Here is an 18446-nt window from a genome sequence, read left to right on the forward strand (position 1 = left end):
TGATCAAACAGATTTTTGCATCGGTGGCACCTGTGCGTGCATTCGCCTGCTGTGGGTCTATGGGAGAAGTGTCGATGGACAGCAATCACCAACACCTCCTGCCTGTCAAGCGGGCTGCTTTGGCTGGGAAGGAAATCACTGCTGATGGAGAAAAATTTCTCTGGAAGGTTCAAATTAAGCACACCCAGGGACCAAGAAGCTGGGACCGTGTGGTGTGATTGCTGCGTGGCTGGTGGTGTTTCACCCGTTCCTGATCACTCCTGGTTCGGAAGGTGCCTAGCACATCCAGCGGCAGGTCGAAGGGACGGCAAAGCCAGCACACGCCAGCTCTCCGAGGTCTGACCTGCGGCGTGATCTCATACCCAGCGGCACCTCACACACATATTCTTGCCCGTACTCTGGCGTTCCCATACAAAGGGCAGCCTGAGCACGCTTTCTCGGATCACATCTCCGGACAATACCCTCCTGCTCCCATGGAGCTACGTGTCGTTCTGCACACCCCATGCTGGTACCGAGGGTGTTTCTCACCGCCTACCTGACCACACGAAACAGAACATCCCCCATTAAGGAAAGGTATGCGTTTTACAAGAGGCAGCTTTGCTTTAAAAAAGACCAAATCTCTTCCCCTGGATGTTATGAACCAGGATGGGGAACTGATGTCTGCGGAGGTGACACAGCAGGGTAAGACACTCACGAATTATGAGGGCAGATGTCAGTTCCAAGTGACATGTTTTCCATAACCTACTGCCTCTCTTTGTTTATCCATCAAATACAATCTATAAAGCAACTGCTCATCTATTTAGTCTTGGGCATAGAAATGCAAGTCAGACCTCAAATTTAGTTTGTCATTTGCCTTCTCAAAAGGAGATGTGATTTATGTTTATAATAAAGTATTTGAAATGTCATTTAATAGGAAAACAAATGGCAGTTGGATTCCCATGAGCAAGGAGAGGGGATTGTGAAACTTTGAATTAAACGGTTTTATCTTATCACACTTTAAGTTACATATTTTTATTCTAATTGTAAAAATTATCTTCCTTGACATATCTTTTCCATTATTTTTGTTAAAGGGTATTCATCAGCGGTGTTAATGATGACACAAAATTTTAATATATGCATTAAACATTTAAGTTTTAATATGTTAACATGACACAGGATGTGAATAATAACAATGTTTTATATATGAAGTGAAAACATATTTTATGTTGGAAATAGTTAGAATGCCTGGCAAGTGACTTATATCCATAACAATTTCATTTAAATATTGCTTTTGCACCCCATCTATCTTAGATGCAATTTTATAGTCCTTTTTAAAAATTCATTTCAGCATGACCTCTTTGAGGCTGCAACTTAGTGCCTCTAGCCTACATATTCAATTGCACTTGTACTTGTTACTATTCAATTACCTTTCAAGGTGCAGAAACCAGCAAGTGCCCAGACCTGAACTGCATTTACCATTCTGGGACTCTTCAGGAATTACAAATTCTGTGCGGTTACACAGAAATAGGGGTAAAAGGCAGGAGGAAATCCATCAAATTGCTAAAATATGATTGTCTACCAGATTTGATTTAGATCTTCATAATTTGGGACCTTTTGGAACGGCCAGGTAGTTCCTAATATAAAATTACAATCCCTTGAATATCAGAAGATTACAATGCATATATACAATAGCCTTCCTTTTATTTCCTCACATCATACCTTCTGTCTTGTGGCTTAACAACGAGTGTCCCAATAGCATTAGGAAAAGGCATAGCTTTGAAAGGATACATCTTCAAAGGAATAGAAATGTTTTGGTGTTTTAATGTGCCTAAATGGGAAAGTAATTTACAAAAATCTCTGCAAAATTTCCGTCCTGTACTGGCTTATTATCATAAGATCAAGTTGCACTGACAGAACGAAAACTCCGCTCTCTGACGTTATACACAGCATAGACTCAAGCATAGTTTTCATTCATGACAGGGTATATGCTTAAACAGACCTTGCTGTACCCCAAAGGTTCTCACTTTTAATCTGCTATGGCTGCAATGTACACAACAAAAAAAAAAAATTTTAAAAAATGAGAAAACAGGCATCGTATTGATACCAAGTGTGTTTTGGAGCTGCAAACAGGCTCCCCTGTATGCTGCCCATTCTCATTAGCTGGCTGAGAATTTATGGCTCATCACCAACCAAGCACATTTCTCAGAGACAGTAGCAGACAGTGCTGGCCAGCAGTAGGCTGGCTCACCCCACCACCTCCAGCAGATCTGAGAAATCAGGGAAGCGGGTCAGGAACAACACCAGGGAAGGGCAGCAGATACCTGCACACCCCACCTGGAAAAATTCTTCCTGCAACAAGGCTGAGATTTTTTTCTCTCCATTGAATTCCAGTTGAATGTGGTGGTGTGATACAACAAGCAATGGGGAGATACTAGAAAAATCATCCTTTCAGAAACAGAGCTTAAGAGCTAGTACTGAATATGCAAATATTAACATGCAGATGGCATATATTTTTATCTTTAGAAATACAAGCTATAATTTGCTTCTATGTTTATTTGTGTCTGGTATGTAATGTCAAGCATTTAAAATATTTATGGTCATGTTGGTTCTAGTCCAGCCCTTTGATCTTTCCTATTTGTATCTTTTAAATGAAATTCCTTGTTAATGAGCTATAGTAAAAGTCTTTTAAAAGATGGGTTTTCTTCTGCATGTTAAAGATGTATACATTTTTTTTAAAGCAGAAATGGATGGGTCAACATTTATTTTAATGAAAAGGTTTATTCTGCTTATTATTTTTTGTTGTTGGTATCTCGCTTTAGAAAAGGGTGCGAGTAAGTTTATGAGGGTCAGAAGGATTGTTCTGCCTCTGCAGACAATTCACCTACAGAGGCTCAGTCACTGATGGAAAATTGTGAAATGGAACTTCTTTTTTTCCTGTGGTGAATAATTTATGCCTGGGAATGGTTTCATCACCGAGCACTCTTCAAGTCATTAAACTGAACTGAAGAAAATGGGGTGAAGTCATCATCAGAGAAGGTCAATTTATGGAAATACTGTTATCTCTTTCACAGTATTATTAATACCTACTGACACCTCCATGTTCGGCAGGGCAAAGCCAATCATTAGCCTATAAGGTATAAGTAAGGTCTCAAACACGTGCTCACAATGAGAACATTGTTATTGTAAAAATGATCTGAATGCAGCAGCTGTGAGAAGAAGACAGGGAGAAGGGAGGGAAAGGCAGCTCTTGATCTGAAAAAGCCATAGACATAAACCCTAAATTTTGAGTAGGCTGCTGTGTTTCTTGCCATGGATCTGCATGGTGCTATTGTTACCCATTAGTAACTGCCTATCGGTATCTACAGGGCAGATCGTTTCGATGTCTGAAGAACAGCCACAAGATTTGTCTTTAATTTTAGCAAGAATTAACTTGGCTGAGTGTTAAAAGGAAAGGCTATTTGACTTCTTTTGAAATGTGTGTAATTGTAATATTTCCATGTTACCCACTAATGTCTATTTAAAGCACATTGTCACCTGGGAAAAGTTTTCTTCTTCAAGTCCTACTATCAAACTGAATGGCTTGCATACAGATTACAGACATGTTAATCTTTGCAAAGCATCTGTCATGAATGAAGGTTCAGATGAAGCTACTTCCTTAGCAGGATTTTTGGCATTGGCAATCACAAACAGTACAAGTTAAAGAATTTGCTTAGCTGAAAATGCTATTCCACTGCATGAGTTTAAGATGCAATGCTTCAGTGACAAGGTTACATATAGTCCCTTTAGAAATACCTCTGAAAAGTCTACATGCAAACAAATTAATTTGACATTATCCCACCTATGTATCATAATATTTAAAATGAACATATAAATGGTGGACACATAATGGTGTATGTATTTAGTAGGTATTTCCTGAGCCAGTCCCACTAACTTTTGACTTGCAATTTTTACAAATCTGATGACAATCCAGTCACTTCTCTGTGATGAACCACAACAAATCTCGATCCTGAACAACACAGAATCGCCTCAATACAAATCATGCCCTTTATTTCAAAGGGAGATGAACTCTCCCTTCATTTTCTGAGAGAGGTAAAAAGAGTTTATCCAGGTTTGGTTTTTTTTTTTTAGTTTTGGTGTTTTTTTGAATGGAGCCTTCCAAACTGGAACGCAAATCTCAGATGAGCTATCTGACATTGACATGATCAGTAAGAGCTGCTGAATGCATTGAATCTTTTTTTTTTTTTTAAAGTGAGTTAGTTAAAAAAATAACTACGGATTTAGGATAATTTGAGAATATTATTTTCTAAGAAGTGATTTACCAATTGCATCAGAGAAATGTAGGACTGAAAGGCATCTTTAAAAGTCATCTAGTCAATCTCCCTGCTTTGAGAGAAGGTCAAATATACTCAGACATCTATCTGATCTTTGTCTAATCTGTTCATAGAAGCCTTCAATTATGAGGTTAAAGGAGCTCCCTAGGCAGCCTCTTCCAGTCCTTAACAACCTTTGCAGGTGGAAAGTTTTTCTTTAATGTCTAATTTAATCTAATCTTATTTAATCTCATCTAACATCTTTCTCCCTTTTGAAAAATTAAACTAGTGATTTCTTTCCTATACTGGATGAATATGGAGAGTAACTGATGACCGTTCTTTCTAACATCTTTTTATATATTAGAAGATGGTTACTGAATTGCTCCTCAAGCTCCTCTTTTCCAAACTAAACAAACCCATTTCTTTCAACCTTTTGTCACATTTTTACACCTCTTAGCAGTGTTTTTGCTCTTGCCTGCACTCTAGTTCGTCTGCATCTTTTCTTAAAGAAGTGCCATGTTCAAAGCCAGGCTGTGTATTTTAGCTGAAGCCCTATTACTGCTGCACAGGACAGAATAAAGACCTCCGTCTATTACTTTATGGCACATCACTTAACAAACTCTAGAATGACACTGGCCTTTTTACTCAGTATAATGTTCAAACATATTAGATTTTTTAGTTCACCATTACTGCCAGATTGCTTTCTGCTTAGCCATCTTACATTTTTAGTTGGTTTTCTTCCTTCCCAAGCATAGCTCTCCTTAGAATTTCATATTGTTAGTTTTGGATTATTTCAGTAACATTTTAGGAACGCTGTGAGTGCTAATCTTGTCCTCCCAAGTGCTTGGAATCCCTCCTAGAAAGATGCCATCTGCCAGTTTTATGTGTACTCCTTAATCCATTGTCCAAGTCAGTAATGTGACTATTCAGTAGACTGGACCCAGCACAAATTTGTTGTGTGAGTTTTATAGCAAGCTACTAAAAATGACAAAGTTTAGGGTTTATTTTGATTGGAATCCTTCACTCACTCCACTCATTCATAATTACCAACCTAGCTCAACATATGAAGGCTTACATCCTTATGATGTAATTCTTGTGATTAAATCCCTTTACAAACGTCCACATTCATATGTAGCTGTGTCAAAACCAACAGGCCTATCACAAATTGCGTATAGAAACAATAGTGCCATTGCTTTCTCTTTTTACTTTTTCTTCAGTCCCTTCCAGGAGAGAAATGCTAACTAGGTAAGTCCTTTGTCATATTCTCTTTGCCCTGATTTATGACGCACCTTTGCAGAGAGGCTTGGAAATAACTTTTGGTTTTACCACTGAAATTATAGCTCATGATCCATAATTTCCTATAGCATTTCAGTAAGACCAGGTAAAACTGTCACTAGTAGAGTTTCTATATACTGTACAAAATGTTCTTTCCTTCCATACAGCATACAGTAATTTTACAAAATAGGAGTGTGGATGTATGCATAAGTGTGACACTTGCTTTGCTTTGGGGATTTGTATTCAGAGAAACACATAGGATTGCTGAATCATAAAGTAGATAAGTTTGGAGAGCCACCGCTTACTAATTTCACTCACTAATTTACCCACATTGCCATCAGTAAAATTGTACAGGAATAATGCACCTAATTCGCTTAGGTGTTTTTGTAAATATTACTGACTGACTGTCTCTCTGGGTGCTCAAATGCCTTTTCATATCTGGCCGCTAATAAATAATGAAATGTAGATGTTGCCCTCAGCTTACCAGCTTTGCTTTAGCATTGCCTGCATCCTGCCTGTCAAGTGGATTTAGCATATTTGCATAATTATGTTTCATTCATTCACTACTAGATTTTTTTTAAACAAGAAAGGGAAAACCAAACCAAACAAGGAAGCAGGGAACAGCCTATCTGCATGAAGCATTTAAATGCATCCTGCTAGGCATGTTTGAGCAGATCCTATTTATGCATTTAGTTTGAAAAAAAGTAAAACATTTAAGGTAATTAAAATAATTCTGAATTCAGTTTTAAATCCTGCTGGCATTATTTAGTATTCTATGAGAACTGTCGTGCAAAGAGAAAAAAAAAAAAAGGAGGGTAAATAATCTTTTCCTAGTACAATGAAATAGTCCTACTGCTATTGAAATGTATAACCAAACTTCTGGGGTCTTTTGGAAGAGCAGCAGATAACTTCAAGTTTTTGCATATGCCTGATTTTTAAAAGAATCCACAGCAGTTCAGTAAGAGGGAATCTTCTTTAACTGCCAAGGTGAAGGTGGCCGAGGCTGCACATAATAAATAATTGCTTCTGCTAATTTGGGGATAGGAAGCTCAGAACAAATCCTGACATCTTCTGCAGGACCAGAATTGCTTCTGTCATTGCAAACTGGGTAATTCCAATGCACAATCAAGCATTTATCAATCAAGCATCAAGGGTTTAGTATAACTTTGCAGGGACACACTCAGGAAACACACAAGAAAAAAAGAATCTAGCTTTGATTATGGAGGGTTAATCTAGCAGTGAGACAAAGAGCATTCCCTTTTCAAGGCATCCAAAAGGAAAGAACAGAGGAGAGAAGAAAAATTTAAAAGTGAAGGGGAAAAAAATATGAAAAAAGTAAGATTTTTTTTTTCTTCCAAAATCTTTAGGTCTAAAGCTGGTTAATTTACTCCCAGGCCATAAAAACAATGGCTATAAAAAAAGCATAGAACATAGGCTGCATCTCAGGATCCTGTATTTCAGAAGAACACTTGGTCTGTCTTTCCACCTTTCTGATGGGAACTATACCTACATTAAGGCATCCTCCCAGTGTGTTCTTAAAAATCTCCACTGACGGGTGAAATTCAACAGCTTCTCTTGGCAACGTATCCCAGTGTTTCATTACTTTTATCACAAGAATTTTTTTTCCCTGAACTCTAAACCTAAGTCTCTCTTAACTTGAAATTCTTCTTCCTTTATCGTCAGTGGACATGAAAAGGTGTTTTTCACTCCTTTGTAAATAGCCAGACTGTCGTGTTTCCCCCTCGTTTTCCTTAGCTGTTGCTTTTGACCACCACCAGACTTTCAGTCTTTCCTTACAGCCCATGTTCTCTGGGTTTCTTTTCATCCTTGTTGCTTTCTCCTGGCCTCTGTCCAGCTGATCTGAATCTTTCCCTACCTGTGAGGCTTGAGTAGGTTCCCACACCCTGTGGCACCTAGATGGAAAAGGAAAGATACAGCCTTTCGCACATCTTCTATTTAAACCGGAAAAACCTGAGTGATTTCTTTAAAGGTGATAAGTACTGTCCTCACAGGGAGGTGATGTTATGTACTGTCTCATGGACATAAGGCGTGCTTTTCTTCAACTGCTTGTTTGCTATATATCTGTCATTGTTTAACCAAGGATTTCAATGACTATTGAAGAAGTGGCCCTGTCATTTTCAGCAGTGACAAGTTGGTTCAAATCCAGCTGCTCACCATTCTCCATATTAAGCACAGCAATGAATTAATACTTTTATATGCACCAAATAAACCAGTGAGAAATAATGCTGAATATGAAACTGAGATAAAATCCCCAGAGAAATTCAGATTTGGCGCTTTAGGATTTCTAGGACTCACGTCTGATTTTGAGCTGTTTCTAACACTAAGTATTAAAGCAAATTTATTTTCTGAAACATGATTGGGGAAAAAATGGGTTTGTGGGATTTCATGGGCATTGTGTCTTTGTTAATCAACATGAAATACACTGCATTTACCAGTAAGAAATTAGAAATTAATTAATGCATATTTCTTTCTTTAACTGCCATTCTTGGAAACTCAGTATGTTTATGAAAGTCAAGAGCAGTTCTTTCTGGCTCCCACACATCAGTACCCATTACCCAGAGCAAGCTTAGGCACGGAATAGGTGCAAAATAGGTTCAAATGAGGTTCATCACACATACTGGAGGTAAAGATTCTCCTACTATAAATTAGCTAATAATGTATTTGACAATACAGAGAGCTAAATGAATGTCTCATGTCTAACAAACAGCTGTATTTGCACTCCTATAGATAATCGGTGAGCACTCAACCACAATGAATATATTGAATGAGGCTGATGATAGTTCTTTACCGTAAGACTAAGTCAGAGTGTATTAATGTAACATACAGTCATACATGTGCCCCAAAAATGTGGGACACGTGCCAACCATCCAGCCATGCTGATCTTTGGTACTCTGTCACCTTGCTCACGGTGGATTGCTGCTGACAAGTTGTAAGTCCAGCTTGGCTGGATTCAGCTATGGGATCTGATCCTTTGTGATGCTGAATACCGCTCTAAGTGATACAGACTGCGACTGCAAGTCAGCACTTCATGGAAAATGCTCAGGAAATTGCAGAAATAAGTCCAGGGGCTGCCAGTCCCTGAGAGGAGACATGGAAAGCAAGAAGTTACTCAGAATGGTCCCCAACTCTGTTTTCTGATTTCCTCCAGTTGCTCCTGTCATCAAAAAATACCACCAAAAGGATGCAAAGATCGTAATTAATGGCCAAACTATGTGTGGGCCTCCTCCTGCGGTTCTAGGCATGAGGTTGTTGTGTCAAATTTAAGAAGAGGGCCTTTTTTGGAGTTGTTTTTTGGTTTTTGTTTTCTCTTTGTACAAACTGGACCCAGTCTCTGCAGGCTCCAGGGTTCTATTGTTCAGTTTATTAGCCTTTCCCAAGAAATGTAGTTTTAACCATTGAGGAGAAAGAGGCAAATAGTTCCATTTCTCTAGAGAAACCAACTACATTATGATTACGAAAAAAATGTGAGGCCTGAAATGCTTTTCTTATTTGACTCTTCCTTTTTACTGGCTAGCTCTGCAGCTCTCAAGCTCACATTCTGTAGGCAGGCATGCACCCATGCTACACAGCTGACTGTACACTAAACTCTTGTGCACAGTTGGCAGAATAGTTTATTTCCATCAGCTTGGCTTCTGGGACTCACTTTTCCATGCATGCAGAACAGTTAAGAGTCTCCAGTGCAAGACCAGAGTCCCAGTTGCTTTTTATGTGGATGTGGGAAGAGAGAATGCCAGGCTCCTGGGCTTGAGCCCAGTTGTCCCGGAAGACCAAAGTTTAAGCTCAGGAATTCAAATATGAAGCAACCAGAATCTTTCACATGTGGATCCAGAGTGTGTGAAGATTTTTGGGAAGTTCAAGAGCAGGCTAAATTGTCCATTTAGATAGCAGATACATTTTTTCAGTATAAAAGTAAAGTAGCTATCTTTTCTCTCCCAACCTACTGACAAACCAGTCTTTCTTTTGGTCTTTCACTTTTGCTGCATTTTGTCAACTGGAGGCAATTCCCATGGCTTTTTTCATGTCCAGGTAAGGTAAGCAAATGGCCCTTTAAGATGTAAAAATCTAGGAATGAATGAGCAGGCAGCAGTAGCAATTGTAGCTGAGCTTACTTGATTTACTTGTGAATCAATCAGACACGTTACGAGATGGGAGTGGATGAAGAGAAGGGAAAACAACTTATTTGCCACGATTGGCCGAGTTAATAAAAAGAAGACATATTTTCTAAGGGATACCAATGGGGGAGGGATAGCAAAAATATTATGTGGTTTAGATCAAGGGAATTTGGCCATGGCAAGTATTGCCACAGGTCACTTGGCCAGCTCATCTGAAAAGAATTTTTTTCGCAAATGCATGTCGCAGCTGTAGCACGGACCAGGTCAGAAAGCCCATCTCTGAAGCGTTTGTAGACGGTGTGTTGCTTGACCTGACATGGCAGGCTATTTCCTATATAACTGGCTTGCCTGGCATCCTTTACTGAAGCAAGGTATTGGATGACTCCAAGGCCTTTTGTGGTTAACTAGACTCTGTGCTCCCTTGGATGGGGAGTTCTTTGGTTACCTTTGTTCCCTGCTCACAGAAGGCACAGGAGGAGAAGGAGCAGGAGAGAGGTGTTCCTCGTGCAACGATCCAGCCTTGTGCAGCAAAACTGAGTCTGTGGACAAGCTGACTCTTCATGTCAGCAGAAACGAATACTACAAGTACTAAACTGGGCTTTCTGAAACTCACTAGGCTTCATTTATTGCCTTTAATAATGACTATATGAGACACAAAACATACCCAGGCAATGGCTAGAAAAGGAATGATCAGTATCGCCATTTTTGCATTACCTGTGCATAAAAAGCAGCCAGGGTGAATGAGAGATGGACTGGACATAATACGGGAAATAATGGAATGTCATTACATAAGTCACTAGCAATGCCAGATCTCAGTTGCTGTATATGGTCATATACTTCAAAAGGATATTGCAGGATTAAAGAATATTTAAAGAAAGAGGATCATGATGACAGGTCTCAGGTAACTCAAACATCTAAAGAGGCATAAACTTTGCCCTTTAAAATTAGACTAGGGAACATAGTGTACATTCATAAGACTAGAGGAAGGTTGGGAGGAGTCAGGTGGAGCGTCCCATCGTGCAAGGAGAAGGGAGCCTCTGGTTGAACTGCAAGATAACAAGTGCACCTCGGATTGAAATGTGCCTAAGCAATGAGGCCCAGAAGACATGGAATTTGAAGAGGAAATTTCTCTGAATAGTAATAAGAATATGCAAGACTATTGCACTTTTCTTCTGAAAGAAAGATTAAACCACACAAAGCTGGGTGTGAACATTTAATTCTTCTAACTTAGAGACCAAGATGAGAACTACTTTCATGCCAGAGTGCCAGAGAGCAGGTGCTACAGTAGTTGAGCCGCAGGTCTGATGTTGTCTGGCACTTCATCTCTTTCCAAAAAACAGTGTCACTGAGGAGAGAGATTTAGTCTTCCATCAGAATGTAGTTGCCAGCACCAAGGAACGGAAGGGAAACTGGCTGGCAGCAGTGTCAGAGACTGATGAGCCCACTGAACAGTCAGCAGTGGCACTGGCTCAGGATGTGGAATCACAACCATCAGGAATCTCCAGAAAATCAGCCAGGTTTTGTTTTCTGCAAAATCTGGAGAGTCTAGTGGCCTTTCAAGCTGAGGCTCTCATTCTGGAAAGAACTGTACAATGTGACTGCCTGTGATGGCAGGAAAATAATGATTTCCAGACTCCTGGATGCAGCCATTTCCATTTGTTCCTGCATTCACATGCCCACACATAATAGTTTGTTCCTGACTGCTACAGCTCCGAACAAAGCCCAATTTAAGATTAAAGCATAATGTTGAAGCTGCCCAACTCCTCTGAAGAGGCAACCATTGAAAGGCTGCTGTTATTTCAATGCTAATGGAGCAAAAGGATTGAAGTACAAACCATTGTTTTGGGTATGGTAACTTACAAATATATAGTAAGATGTCATGTCTTAAGACTCAAAGCTTTTGTGTAAATAGAACAGACAAAGTAGGGTAGGAGGGAAAACTGATGCAGAGACCACAATTACATACTGGAGTGGTGGCTGAGCCAAAAATACACCTGTCTCAACATTCAGTCCAATCCTCCTGCACTGGGCTGCATACCAACTATTCACAGCAAGTCCAATTTTTGCGAGAAAAAGGCTGCGAAAGGACTCTCTTCTGTATGAGTGTTAGTGGAATATTACTACAAACAACATTTACAAAAATGAAACAAAAAACATGTTTCAAGCTACTGTGATTGATTTTTTTCAGGGTCGGAAAAAAACTCCCTGTGCTGATTGCTAAAAGGAGGGCATATACCCCCTAATACCTTTAAATCTTATTTCTTGTGAAAAGGAGCTCTTACTATTTTTGTTTCTAATCTAGGCCAAGTTCTGAAATCCTTGTAAAAACCAAGGGCTTAATAATGAAACAAAAAATAACTGGTAGCTTTATTTTTATATCAAAAGGAGATAAGGATTAAAAATACTAATGTGGCCGACTGACTATATTCCAGTTTGCTTCCCCATGGAAAAAGAGCATTTGTGAAGATTAGGAACCAGACTGTATTGCTTGGCACATGAAGACCTATGACCTTGACCATGGTCACGACATTCTGGCTGAGCTCCAGCTGTCCTCAGAGGGTGCCTGGCTTCAGCAGAACATGCCCAATAGGACTGGTCATTGACACAATTTAACCAGTCACTTCTTATTAGCAATTGTCTTTCATTAGAACCATATAAAAAAAATGCAGAGATGCTTTCATCAGTATGTCCTGAATTTACATGCTATCTATGTATCTGTTTTTTTCCCCAGGTTATTTTTCCCATTGCTACCACTTTTACACTAAAGGAAAAGCTCCAACTATGCCCCAAATTTTGTAGGCTTTGTCTTTTTTTTTTTTTTTCCCTCTTCTTTTCTTTTTTTTTCAGAAGTGGGATTTCAGGTCTGCATGAAACCTCGCTAAGATACTGAGTACTTGGCAGACAAGAGTTTTTGCATTTTGAAAATTATTGGTCATTCCCATTGAGATGTCATGTGGAGTCCTGGAGGAATTATACATGGGCACTTCTGGTTGCTCATGCTCTTCGGGAAAGCAGAAATTCACTCAGGTATCTCATAGTTCACTATTAGCCCACAGCCTGTAGGACCCTAGCATCCATATCAGCAATGACTATCCCTCCCTGGCTTTCCTTGTACCCTGGAATTAAAGTGTTCCCCTTCCCTAAGCTGGTTGCTGATTCTTGTACGAGCAGACACAATTTCCTTTTAAATGCATACCTCTGTGCAACCACATATCACACCAGCTGATACTAATGTGTGGCAAGCTAAAGATCTTTCAACCTTACAGTAAATCTATGCAGTCCTGAGACTACACACTTGGCTCAAGCTGTTGACCACAGAAAGTCCATACTTCCATAACCATACCTCCATCTCCAAGCTGACAAAGGCTGGCTTTTGGGAGGGAAGAGGAAAGATGGAGGATGAAGAGAAGACAGGAAGGGGATGGGAAGAATCCTAGGGTTCATCCATCCAGCTCCTCTGAATCATGAATGACAAGCAAGTTTGGGTGGTGCTAGCTGCCAAAGATCATTTAAGAGGTACCTTTATTTGCTCTGACAAAACCACATTGCATTCAAAATCCTTCCAGATCTCTATAAATAAATTCCAGAAGCTATTAAATTAAAAACCATTCAAGGCAGGTCTTTGTTATACTCTGATTTTTCTGTAAAATACACAAATTAAATTATCCTATTAGAAAATTGTAAAGAAAACATACTTACTGGCAAAATTGCTTCTAATGCATTAAAAAAAAAAAAAGGTTAGAATCTGTATCTGTGGTGATAACTTGGCATTTTGGGGCTTGATACCATACCGAATTATTTCAGCATCTTGGAAACCCCACTCAGTTTGTCCTTCTTGAAGGAATATTTGTAGATACCTCATGCAAATACAGAGATTGAGAGAGAGAGAGAGAGAGAGAGAGAGACATACACACATGCCTCATTGCTACATTTAATTCATAAAAATAAAGGTGGCACTTTAATAAAAAGTATTAACAATATGTTAGCCTTCACTGCATTCCTTATATTTATTCCCCATCATTAAAAGGTGCGAGATGGTAAAACAGATTTGCAAATCTGTTATTTCTCCTCAATATTGTAACTCAGTCCCTATTATTAGCTTCAGAAGCAGAGCTAGGCTGAAGAAAAGAAAGGTATTTTCTAATGGTCAAGGGTCAATGGCCCATTTGACAGAAAACCTCAAAGACCAGACATCCTTTCTAGCACATAACATTCCCTATAGTCTTTCTACCTTTTCTAGACTTGAACCAAGCTTAACCACTACTGTTTGCATATTTAATTTGCTATAGCTTCCCTGCTGTTACTTGCATCCCTAATGTTGATACAACTATTTTTGAGTACCTTTCTTCTGCTTATCTATTTTCTAAGAGAAGATGCCACATATATCAGCTATTAATGATATACTGGCTAGTCTCTTGCCTGCATATCTCTCTTATCTTCTGTGGTCATGCATCAGTCCTACTGGGTGTCAACAGAATTGGCCAGAGATTAATACTTCCATGCACATCACCCGTTTCTTACTGCTGGCGTTTTATTACCCTCCACAGAGCCACTGCAGAGCCTGCATTGTTGTTGCATTTTCATACCTTGATTAACATTATGGTACAGAGCATATGCTAAGGAAAATGCAAAACAACTACCAAAACAGCTTACTTCCAGTGGGGCCTGGAAGAGCCTCTCATTAGAGCTGGGCTGCCTGCAGTGAAGTGATGACAAGCCTTCTGCCCTACCAGGTATACTTGCACCTGAAAACTGTTATGATCTTCAGTGGAGAATAAAGTGAGGGTCTGATCCAGTCCAGAAGGAAAGTTTTAATACCACAGGGTCTCCAGGAGTGATTGGAATTACTGCTTACGCACATGACCAGCTCCAGGAAGAAAGTTTGTTCCCTTTTGACTTTTGCTAGCACTTTTACATTTACGTGTGAGAGACCATCTGGGCCCAAAAGCTTCAACCCAGCACTAGAAGAGACTATTGATGCAATGCACTTCAGATTTCAGATACGCTCCCATTTGGACTTCAGTGAGTATCATCTTTACATTTGCCACATTGATCTGTTGTGTCATCTAGCCATCCTGGCATGATGTGTTTCTTGGTCTGACCTTCTGTACCAGGAAGAATAATACTTAGCAGACAGATATTTTTCCTCTAACAGGTAAGAAAAAAGATCAAAATGCTATGTGCAATTGGCCTCTGCTGTCATCAGACTGTAGCAGTGGCAGCCAAAAGCAGCTTCTCTTACATCAGCCATTTGTTCACATGCAGTAGACCCAGCTCCGCTGAGAAGCACAAGGATTTTTCTCCTGCTGCCATCAGGACATTCAGTCTGGCCTTCTGCAACCTTCTCAAGTGCGCTTGGAACAGAGGGATGCTCAAAACTGTCTTCTACAGGTGGCTTGAGGGGAGAGTTTGTGGATACTAGGACAGCGGAAGGTGGAGCTGGCAAATCTCTGAAGAACAGGGTTCCAAGCTGTGCTGATCTGAAAGGTGTTTTCACTAGCATATCCTCTAACACTGAGTCCTAAGAAATGTTCCTGACAAGGCCCTAATTCCAAATAGTTTTGCATACCCTCCTGCATTCATTCAGATGATGGAAAGGAAAAGACAAGAACCGTGTTATTTAGTCTCATTTCTTAAAACGGCCTTTAGATATGCTTGAAAACTGCAGAGCAGCAGAGCAAATGCAGGCTTTCTGTGATAGTGCATTAATTTTGGTGGATTAAGATTTCCAGTAGAAACAGAAAAAATCTGGCCATCTGTATTCACTCTGGTTTCCCTGATCAATGGCTTATTTTAATTAAGTTTTATTGAGTTTTACATAGAATGTTATACAATGCAGATATTTATGATGCAATAAACTACAAGATGGGAGACACAAAAAAGTTAATGAAACCGGTCTTCAATGCTTAGAGATTCCTCCCATATCCAGATACAGTGCATTAGGATGATAACGTTGAAAGAATCAGAACTACATATGTTTCTGGATTTAAAATTCTATAATAAAGTTTGGTGATAGTCAGCTTTTAAGTTGCAAGCTTTGTAGATTGGGGGGAAGGTTAATTTGAGCCTGGCCTAGATCTAGTGTCAGACAAAAGTCAGGTGTGGCTCAGATTCATCCAAAGCATTTACAACTTCAAGTTTTGGTCCATTAATTGGTCCATCCTAACATTTATTTCTGAAGTGGTATTAGGAAAATGTCCTACTATTCAGTGGAAAACATTTAGATCTAAACATCACAATGAAATTTGGAAAAGTATGATATAACTTTAAACAGATACACTTTCTTGTGATTTACCATCTCACTGTTCACTAGCAGTATTTTCTCAAATCTGCAGTGCATTTGCTGTGTATATATATAACATAAATACATATTAAGGTGAGTAAAAAAACCTATGCAATAACATGTCATTTATTTGCTTTATTGACTTGTTTGTATACCTACTTGATGAGACTAGCTAGTTAGCTGCTTTAAAAAACAACACACAAAACAACTACTTGTTCAAGAGACGGCAATATATATTAGAAAACCCTGTATTCTGTGTTATACTAAGGGTGACTCTTCTTGTTTCCTGCCTCCCCAGAGAAAGGGTAACTTTGTCTCCTAGTAAAGGCAATGGCAAAACCCCCACTAAGATGACTACGATTTACATTAAGTCCTAAATGCCGAGTGAGGCTCTTTGATCCCTTTTTGCAAATTTTGGCCAGTGCTGCCAGGTACTGGCCTACCTGGCTGTGGGATTCTGATATGGTTTTGATGTTCATACTCTCTGCGTTTTGCTTTGATTTATGGAAACTTAACTAGACCAGTCACAGTTTGCTAAGAACTGCAAGTTTCTGGTTAAAATATGCATCTCACGATATGTGAATGCTTTCCCCTGAAAATGCTTTGATTTGTTTGCATTTACTTAAAAGTGTCATCAACAGATCTGCAAACCTGACTAAAGTTCAGGGAACGTAACAAAAACTTCATCGTAGCACCGTCATGCAAGCTGAGGCAGCATTTGGGCCAAATAAGCAAAGGATCCTTAATCTGACCTCCATCTCTCCTGCTCATGCACATACATTGTAATGCTTCATGCTAGCGTGGGAGAGCCAAAGAGGCATTATTCTTGGAATAGGAAAGAGTTTACCTGAAAAATCTCCTCCTAGTTAACAGGCTTTGTACTTCAATGTGCTATCATCAACTGCGGTTGCAGAGAGAGGGACTGTTGCCATGGTCAGACCTTTAGCAGGGGTCCTTGAAGGGAAATTAGTTGTTTGTGGCAGGTCTGCAGCCCAAAGCTGACGAGCTAAACCAGCCAGGTGGGCTCCCTGGGCTCCCTCTGTAGTCAGTGGGTCAGTGGCTGAGGACCAGAAGGCAAATTTTGGCATTAGCAGCGCATCCTCTTTTTTGCCTCTCCACTGACTACAGAGGGTGCCAGGGGCAACTTGACCCTCAAGCTGCGTGAAATGGCCACATTTGGGGTGTAGGAATAACCAAGTATTTCGCCAGTATGTGCGAAAAACTGTGTCCTGGCAACTGGATGGCCCCTTTCAAAACATGTCCTCTTTCACAGCTAGGTCCGTGGCAAGTTTTTTATTTAAAGAGTAGTTTTGAAGATACCCACAGCTACACTTTGCTTATGGAGGTTTAATGATTGCGTTGAATGACTGCGTGCCTGGCTTTTCTACAGATTCCAAGCCCAGATAGGTTGGGTCACAGCTTCCTAAAGACACTGAGTCTTAAAAGCATCTCTCCAGTGGAAGTAACCGGCTCACGGCCACGGCAGACGTGCCACGTACGAACCGCCGGGTGCTGGGTTGCGCTCACTTTTCAGGACAATAGAGCTGTTTTCTTTCTTTTCATGCTGCAAACCAGATTCAGCCTGGTTGCATTAAATTCTTATGTTAATGTTCCATTAATTAGCTTTCCTTTCTTTATATTTGGTCTTCATTGTTCTGCTTTTACTTTGTTTCACTCCCCGTACAATTAAAATGTTTAACATTGTTCCTTCCTGTGGTCAGGACACATTCGCTTACGTCCCTGTCGCTCCCAACCCAGGCAGAGGCCAAATGGAAGCAATTAAAACCAGGAACCATGTTGTGTGTGTGTCCCCCGCGCCGCCGCCCAGCCCCTAACGTGGCGGCGACGGCTTTTTTTTTTTTTTTTTTGGTAAAATCCTCCGACCTTTGCCGTTTCTCAGGCCGGTGCCCGCTCCCGGCCTGGCCCCACAGACAGGCCCAGCGCAGGCCGCCAGCTCCGCACCCTCCCGAGGCTCACCCGCTAGTCGCAGGAGGGCTCGGGGTCTTTCTGCTGAAAGAAGGGCTTTATTTTTTATTTTAAATTCGTGTATATGCATACGGACGTGCGTGTAGGGGCACATATATGTAGTCATACATACACCCCCCCGCCACACACACTCCCGCCCGCGCTCGGCAGGGCCGCTGCCGCCGTCTCCCGGTAGGTGGCGCCTCAACACCGCCCACCTGCGCGGGGCCGCAGCGGAGGCGGCGAGGCGAGGCCCGGCCCGGCCCGACCCGGCCCGGCCCAGCGAGGCCCGCGGCGGCGGGCAGGGCCGGCGTGAAGCCCCGTTAGCCGCGGCCCAGAGCCCCGCGCCTTCGTTGTCTGGCGCTGCGGCTTCGTTCGTCGTTGTTCGCTTCGCGCTTGTATCCCGCTGGCGGGGGAGGGGAGAGGAGGCCGCCGGCCGGGTCCCACAAAAGCCCTGTCGGCACGGCTGGGTCGTGTGGTGCTCGGCTTCCGCGGGCTCTC

The sequence above is a fragment of the Haliaeetus albicilla genome, chromosome 21 (genome assembly GCF_947461875.1).
Source record: "Haliaeetus albicilla chromosome 21, bHalAlb1.1, whole genome shotgun sequence".
In the NCBI taxonomy this organism is placed as follows: domain Eukaryota; kingdom Metazoa; phylum Chordata; class Aves; order Accipitriformes; family Accipitridae; genus Haliaeetus; species Haliaeetus albicilla.